Genomic DNA, 8,779 nt, shown 5'->3' with positions numbered 1-8,779 from the left:
ATGATCAGTATCGAGTGAACATGTATGTACTTTTCAAGACACTTCATTATATATAGTATTTGTGATTGAATTTGCATATCGTAACAAAAATCTTTTCCATTGATAGGATCCTTGATAATCTGCCTCTAGTGGTTCCCATTCAAAGGCCATATTAGGAATCACCTACCATTTATCAGCTTGGCTTTTCACATTGGGCTTAAAGGCCATTATGCTGGGGTACTTAATTCAATACATAACTCATATTAAACTGGTTGTTCTTTTAGCATCTTTTATTGGTGTACAGGAGCTTCTGTAGCTTGCATATGTAGTTTGAATGGACAATACTTAAATTACCAAACATGAACTCCCTTTTCATCAATACTTTTATATATTTATTTGCTTTTAAGTGTCCATTGTGAAATAAGTGGTGAGTGGACATCCGTTACCTTTTGTGCTGTCAATAATCTCATTTTTTTTTCTTTTCATGTGTATTCTTTAGGAGAGTGATGTAAAGTGGGCTTCTAGATGGGATGCTTATCTGTTAATGACTGGCAACAAAATTCACTGGTTTTCAATTGTCAATTCGGTGATGATTGTCCTCTTCCCTTTCGGGATGGTAGCAATGATAATGCTAAGAACACTCTACCGTGACATTTGATAAATAATTTATCGTGGGATTGGTATTTACAAATTTTGAATATGCAAGCTATTTGATTGTATGGTCTGTAGAATTGGATTATTTACTTTGTTCTATTTTGTCATTCAATTGCGAACAATAATTTTTATGTGTTAACTATGGAGTTTCTTTCACTATATCAGGGAGCATGATACTGTGTGCTGATGGTACCATCTCATTTTGGCTTTATCTTGTGACAAATAAAAAGGCCTCGTGAGATGCCGATGTGACAACTCTGCCATGCTTGGTGAGAGAAAGAATGTTAATCTTCCAGGGGTCGTTGTGGATCTCCCAACCTCAACAGAAAAAGACAAAGAAGATATTATCAATTGGGGGATTCCAAACAAGATTGACATGATTGCTCTGTCTTTTGTTCGAAAAGGTTCAGACCTAGTGGAGGTATGCAAGCTCCTTTGGAAAGCATGATAAGAACATCCTTCTCATGTTAAAGGTATGTTCGTTTCCATGAAAAGATATATCAAATAGTTGTGGATTCAGTTGTTTTACCACTTTGGAGTACAGTGAGGTCTAAAATAAACGTTTATCTTACCTAGATCATTTAGAGATTGCAAATGGAACTATGTTCTTGTTTGTTGGTGTGTTTCAGGACCAACAAACATTTGTACAGAGACCCAAGTTTCATTTATCTAGTGTGGTTCGAGTTGTTAATATTGAGGTAGAACTGTAGAAGACTCGGCATTGCTCTTAATTTCATCTGGGTAGCATTTGTTTTTGTTTGTTTTCTTTTGTTTTTGATTTGAACAATTGGGTAGCATTTGTTTAGCAGAGACCCAGATAAAAATAGGGTTCTAAACAAGAAGTGGTTTTTGGTGGAAGCACATTTTCATGTTGTCCCTTTGTGTTATTGCTGCTGCCCTTTTGTGGTTTGAAAAGAAAGTTTTTGGGCTAAAAAAAAAGTGTTTATGGATATATTTGATTTCAAAGAAGAAGCAAAGTGTCAACCTTTTTTCAGAATTTGGAAACCTTGTTGGGTAAAAGGTATATCCTATTGCATTTCTAAGCCATTTGTCTGACCTCATTGATTGAAAGGTCTCCCAGGTTTCAAAAGAAACACACATTATATGTCCAAACTTTCACCAGGACTCACACTCTGCTTTGTGTAGTAGATATTAGGCAATAGTATTATGAGAGATTTGTTTAGCCTTTGCCCCAATAGTAGATAACTGCAAAAATCTTGCTGTAAGTTGATGGAGGGATATAAAGTATCCTAGCATCTTAAGGTTTACATGGTAAGTAGTGCTTCTGATATGGTGCCTTGTGTTATTTTCAGGGTATTCCTACTAAGGAGATAGTTGAAGACAAGAATTTGGAGTTTGCTACTAAGGTATTTGAGCAGCTTCCAATGCTATAATACACTTTATTTAATGATTTCAATGTAATCTTCATCAGTGGGATATATCATACTATGGTTTTTTTGCAGTGGGATAGAAGAACAAATCTTGTTTACACAGGACATGATATTGATGAAGTTCGAGCTGAACGGGCGAAGCATGTTTTGAAGTTTCCACAAATGTAGTGCACACAAAGAGGGTCTATGGTATATGCATAGTTAGGGTCGACTGTGATTTTGTGCATATTGACACTGCATGCATAGCTAGCTTATGGAGGGTTTTTTAGCCTAGCTAAGATGATCGACTTTTGCCTTTATCGATCATTATTTTAACCTCCTAACAGCTTATCAACTTTAGGATGAATTGATGGAAATGTTGAATGTTGATGTAGTTACTGGTTGATTGAAATGAAATGACTTTTGACTTGTTATAGTTAGATGTTGTTATTGTACGTGCCTATCTGTTAGCACAGGTTTTACAATATATGTTATGGTTATAAGACAACTCAGACAACATAAGTATTAAAAGAAGCAATGTTACACTAAACATCACACAACAGAAAGGTATGGTTTTAAGACAACTCAAGCAACATAAATACCTGGACAAACTGATGTTGCACGAAACATCAGACAACAGAAAGGTATGGTTATAGAACAGCTAAGACAACATAAATAACAAAGAAACTGTGGTTGCACGAAACATCAGACAACAGAAATATGTGGTTATAAGACAACTAAGACAACATAAGTAACATAAGCAGCAAATATCAAACAACAGAAATCTGTGGTTATAACAGAACCCGAACAACATAAATACCAAAGATACTGATGTTGCACCTAACATAAAACAACAGAATTTTATCAAATATCTGTTGTCTGAAGCAATTGAAGACCACATAAGAAACAAACCACCTATAATCCTTATGACAATCAGATAACAGAAAACTTCAAAATTCATTGCTCAAAGTTAATTACCACAACAAAACCTACGAACCAATGTCGTTGAAGCAAACTCAGAACCACAGAAAATTTCCAAACTGTTGTTTGTTAGTATTGTACATCGACATATTTTTGTGGTCTGAAACATAGTCAGACAACAGAAAATAGTCAAGATTGTTGTATTCACACCACAGATTTCTGTCGTCTCAATTAATTACATACGAGAGAGTTTTATGAAAATATATTGTGTAGGGTTCTGTATAAGAACATATAAATGTCGTTTCGTTACTACTTCAACCACAGAAAGTCATAATTCATCATACCTCGACATAATCAGACAACAGATTATTGGCAGCCTCTGTTGTTTGAGTGAAATATAAACCACGGGTAATATCTGTCGTCTGAAGGCCTAAGAGACATCATGCCAGGAGACAACAGAATTTTTCTGAATCAGACGACAGATATAATCTGTCGTCTGATAGCTTTGGTGACATAGTGGATGCCACCTTCAGAACCGGTCGGAAAATACCCGAACCGGCCGTCGAAAATACCGAAAGCCTCTCTGCCCAGTTCGAAGACGTCCTCACCACCACCTGCAGCCATACTCCACCACCTGTAGCGTCTCCACTCCAGACACCTGGAACCAAAAATTTAACCATCGGAACCTGCCAAAAAGTCCCTGAACCGCTCACCAGAAGTCCGCCTGCCTTGAACCGCCGCCTCACCTTCAGCCTGCAGATCCTCTCCCTGTCCGGTCTCTGTAAGCCCAAACCAGAAGCCCAGCGAAGTCCAGAAGCACAGTGCAGCCCAGAAGCCCATCAACGCGGCCCACTGATGTCAGCCTGCTACATCAGCATCCAGTCAGCCCTCTGACGCTAGCATCCAGTCAGCATCAGAGCGCCACATCAGCCCCCAGTAGCCACTTCAGCACCTACGGTCAACGCTGGTCAACGACCTGTCAACGCCGGTCAACTTTTCCGGCTACTTTTCCTACCACTTTCCGGTGACTTTTCCTGCCAACTTTTCCGGTCAAGATTTCCGGCAATTTTTCAAGGTAAACTTTTCTAAAAGTTCCCATTTTTGAAGTTTTTATTACTTTTCTCTTCTTTTTATCAGGGACTTCCAATATCCCTTTTTCTACCCCCCCTTTCTTCTTCATAGGGGAGACCAAAACGCCAAACTGTGGGGGTTCGTGCTCACTCCAAGCTTGGAGCTTGTAGAGTCCTCCAAACTTAGAGTTTATTGATAAGAAAACGATCGACCACATACATCGTTGTTTCGATCTAATCCAAAACTCCTCTTGGAATCGGATTTTCTTGGAAGCAACTACGCTCAGAAAATCCCTAATTTCTTGGAAGCGACTACGCTCATAAATTTTATAGTTTTTGTGGTAGCCCTTTTCGCTCCGAAACTAACCCTATTTTCTTGTTGTTTTTCAGGATGAGTGACAGGACCCGCCCCGGATTTCACCTTGAAATCCGAAGTGACCTTGCGGGGCCCACCTTAGAAGAAATTCTACCAAAAATTTGGCGGAACTTCCCCTAAAATGGGCTACCCAAACCTGTAGAAAACATTTACACTCCTCAATCAATTCATCCTTATGCTCCTGGAGCCACCCTGCACCCCAAATCAACATCAGTCTCCAATTCACAAAACACGCATCCCAACTCAAATATCATAAATCCCATAAGTAATCAGAGCAATTCTAACAGAAAGGTATAAGAGGAAAACCTAATTCAACGACAGATGCAGAAGCTATGCTGTTGACTATGCCTCAACTCCGTGTACGCCCGACCTCAACCAATTCGCCTGCAAACTGGGCATTTGAAACCGAAGGGCCCAGGGGAAAGTACATAAAATACGTTAGCGTGAGTGGACAAAAATAAACAATTTTTAAACCAAGTGGATTTTATACTTTCCCAAATATATATTTCCTTAAAAACTCTCGATGCATGTAACGATTCAGAACACAATTCACGAGAAGCCCTGCTCAAGAAAAACCGATTAGCCCCGCTAGTCACAAACAACCGAGAGGAAAGATCGAAACTCCGATACTCGACAGGATAAAACCAGCCCCGCTGGTTACACAGAAATCAGACTAGGCCCCACTAGTCGAGAAATGGTAAGATATAAGGAAGAGATATCACCATACGGGAAATGGAGCCTCTCAGGCTCTACCTACCCTCAACTGCCACTCACACATAGATTGTGCGAGGAGGAGAACTAATAACCTCAACTTCCACTCACACATAGATTGTGCGAGGAGGAGACCAAATGACCTCGACTGCCACCCACGTGAGGAGGAGAATAAATCACCTCTACTGCCACTCACCAACACAAAGTAGGTGAGGAGGAGAACAAGCTACCTCAACTGCCACTCACCAACACAAAGTCAGTGAGGAGGAGACCTAATAACATAACCCGCGTATGGTGAGGAAAAATCATCGAAAACCAGTAAATCCATGTAGCTTCCCCATATTTCTCACGAGATAGAAACCATGTATTCAACGACGTGACCCCGCACGCCAAGATTACTCTAAATCTCAAAATGGATAAGTGAGAAATAGGAATAAATCGACGGCGTGTCCCACACGCCCAGATATTCTCAAATCCGTAACCAAAACCGGAAATTAGAAAAGGTAAATCCCATTTCCAAAAATCTCTCAAAGTCTCCAAGAAGCCAACCAAATCCAAAATCCTTAATTAGGCATTCCCGATGCCAAAACCGAAAGTCAATAAACAATTGAGAATATCCAATTCCATTGGAACTCATCTTAAAAATCTTCCAGGAGCTTAACTCGGTGATTAGAAATATACTTAATTCTGGAAAATTACCTCGGAAATAAGCAATTTGTCAAATAATATTATAAATCATAATCAACCTTTGAAACTCATTATCGACAGCCAATCCACGAGATAAACCGAGATCGAATTTCCGAAAATCAAATCATTTGCTCAATAAGTAATATGATTAAAACTAGAGCATTATTTAAGAAAATAAATGCATGCATCAATATTTAAAAATAAAAGTCCACTCACAGTACTATTGGGCAACCACGCAAACGAGTTCCTTCATCTAACCGTAGCTCGTGACATTGCCCTGTACACAATTATATTTCCGTAAACGGCAATCCGATAAAATAATTACGAACTTAAACGAAATCCGAAAATCTCTATCTCCATTACTTCTCAAATTCACCCCAAACCTCTTCCACAACACCAATTCCTCAATTTATATATTCCACAACGAAAACGAGGGAGATCCAACGGCCGGATTTCCCACAATTCAATCACAAAACTCCAAATTTCGGAAATTCACAAACAATTCCAAACTCCTCCAAAATTCACCAAACTTCACATACAAGCTCTATGATAATTATAGAATTTAACTAGCCAGAAATTGAAATTAAAAAGCTACCCTAGCCGCCGTTACAGCCGCCCACGCCGCCACTGCCACCAACTCCAATGGACACCAACATTTGACAGCGGCACCTACTCAACACACTGATTCAACTTCTCAACTACAACATTCCCAAATAACAATTAAAAACGGCCGAAATCGATCAATGAACAAAACCCAGAAATCCTCAAGAACCCTAGAATTTCAATTCGTCGATTCGGCATCTACACAATAAATCGTGATACAAGGCCATAGGGGAAATGATCAGTGATGAAAACCGAACCTTCAACGGCGAGATGGGGACCGGAGGTGGCTGAAACCGCCGGAAATCGGCAAAAACCTCAAATTGCAGCCGGAGGGGATTTTGCTTCGATCCGTGCTTTTCCGGTCAAATCGTCGAAAACCAAGGTTACTAGGGTGATCGGAGGGAGGAGGCGCTCCTCTGATGACCGGTGGCACGCCGGTTGGTGGCCGGAAAGTGGCAAATCGAAAGGGAGAAGAAAAATGGCCGAACCGGAGAAAAGAGAGGTCGGGGGAGAGGAGAGAGAAGAGGAAGGGTGGGTTTCCGGAAAAATGGACACCTACCCTGGGTAAATTCCTATTTTAATCAAAAATTACCATGAACAGTAACTTCACATTTTTGGCCATAACTCTCGCATACTAAGTCCGATTTTTACGCACCACATATGCACGCGCTCGGTTTAACGTCCCCTACAACTTTCATGAAGAACCTTTCCTCAAATTTTGACCCGAACAAAAAGTCAACTTTTAGGGCCACTAAAATACCGAATTAGGGTAAAAAGTAAGAGCAGTTGTCATTTACCGTCCAAATGACTAGTAAACGGGTAAGTGAAATTACGGGATGTTACAATGAGTGACCTGAACAAGTTGAGCTTCGCTCTACTAGAGACAACAGGCGCAGGATACCACAAGTGGGTCCGTGATGTGGGCCAGCATCTTAAGGCTGATGGGAACCTGAGTACGATCCAAGAGCCAAGTCAGGACGTGCTTACTCCTCAACAAGCTGCTGCTTTTGAAGAAAATAGAGCTAAGAGAGAGGTGAATGAAGCTAAAGCCATCATTCTCATGACAAGGCACATGAATGACGCACTCCAAAATGAGTACCTCAATGAGGAAGACCCAAGAAAACTATCGGTAGAACTCGAGCAGCGTTTTGGCAACGCCCGTGATTCCCTGCTTCTAGACTTAGAAGTGAGATGGCATAGCCTCTGCCTCTGTGATTTCAAGTCTGTACTTGACTACAATTCTAAAGCACTTCATATCAAGTCTATGATGGAATTCTGTGGACAGAAAATCACTGATACGATGTTGATCGAGAAGACTCTCTCCACCTTCCTCGTCTCTGCATTGATGATAGCCAAGAACTATCGGATTGATGTCAATGCTAGACGCATCACAAGATTTCATGAGCTAATTGGTGCCATGAACGTAGTTGAAAAGCACGACAACATACTTGTGAAGAACTATAACTCTAGACTCGTGGGAACCAAGTCAAATCCGGAGTCTAATTATAGTCGTGCCTCCAAGGGAGGAGAGGACGCAAGGAGCGAAACCCTAAGAGTAGGGATAATCTTGGACATTCTGGTTCATATTCTCACCCTGAAGAGGAAGGAAACCGCCAAGATAGGCGTGCACGGAACCGTGGAGGTAAACGTGTGAAGAGAGAGAGAGGCCAAGCCTCCGGTTATGGTGGTGACGCCACCAAAGGCAATAACCATCTTCATAGCGCTCCCAAAGCTCCTCAATCAAGGGAACCTGACCATAATGATGCTTGTCTCAGGTGTGGACTACCTGGACATTTGGCAAGGGCGTGTAAAGCATCCCAGAACGTTGCAAACACATACAAGATGTATCGTGATGCAAGGGAGGAAAATTACATGGAACAAGAAGATCAAGATGGCGATCTCGATCTAAGGGTGGAAGACTACAAGAATCAAGACCTAGAAACTGGCGGTTTTGATTAAGTCTTTTTATTTTCCAAGAGATGTAGGCAATTGCCATATTATTATAGTAAATGCCAATGGTACTAGTCTTTCTTCAAAGAGGCGTACTCAATGTAAGTGTGATGTCTAGGAAAGTTTTGAGATAAGTGGTACTTAAGTGAGCTTTGCTCCACCGACATCTCACTACTCACCTAGTCACATTTGCAGTGAAATTACCAAAAGGAGTTAGATAACTACCATTGTTTTGCATTAGCTAGTTTATTGGATTAGATTCATTTTAAAGAAACGATGATGTAATTCCGTTTGGCTTATTAATAAAAGTTTAGTGCTTTTCTTTATGACTCCTTTTTAATTATGAGCTTTTTCTTTTAGGAATGGATGAACTACAATGTCTTGCGGATAGTGTGACTACGCATACCATTCTACGACATAGGCAATTATTCTTAGAGATGTTGCCTACATATTCCTCT

At 40.4% G+C, this 8,779-nt stretch overlaps 1 long non-coding RNA gene across 1 annotated transcript; it reads left to right on the top strand.

The window, feature by feature from the left end:
- Positions 1-902: 902 nt before the first annotated feature.
- On the top strand, positions 903-2,445 carry LOC121052042. Its single transcript, XR_005807838.1, has 3 exons — positions 903-1,106; positions 1,947-2,000; positions 2,097-2,445. It is a non-coding gene; the product is annotated as an uncharacterized LOC121052042 (long non-coding RNA).
- The last annotated feature ends 6,334 nt before the right edge of the window (positions 2,446-8,779 follow it).

Source organism: Rosa chinensis, chromosome 3 (assembly GCF_002994745.2).
Source record: "Rosa chinensis cultivar Old Blush chromosome 3, RchiOBHm-V2, whole genome shotgun sequence".
Classification (NCBI taxonomy): Eukaryota; Viridiplantae; Streptophyta; class Magnoliopsida; order Rosales; family Rosaceae; genus Rosa; species Rosa chinensis.
The sequence above is the reverse complement of the archived record's forward strand: the minus strand, read 5'-3'. Positions and strand labels throughout refer to the sequence as shown.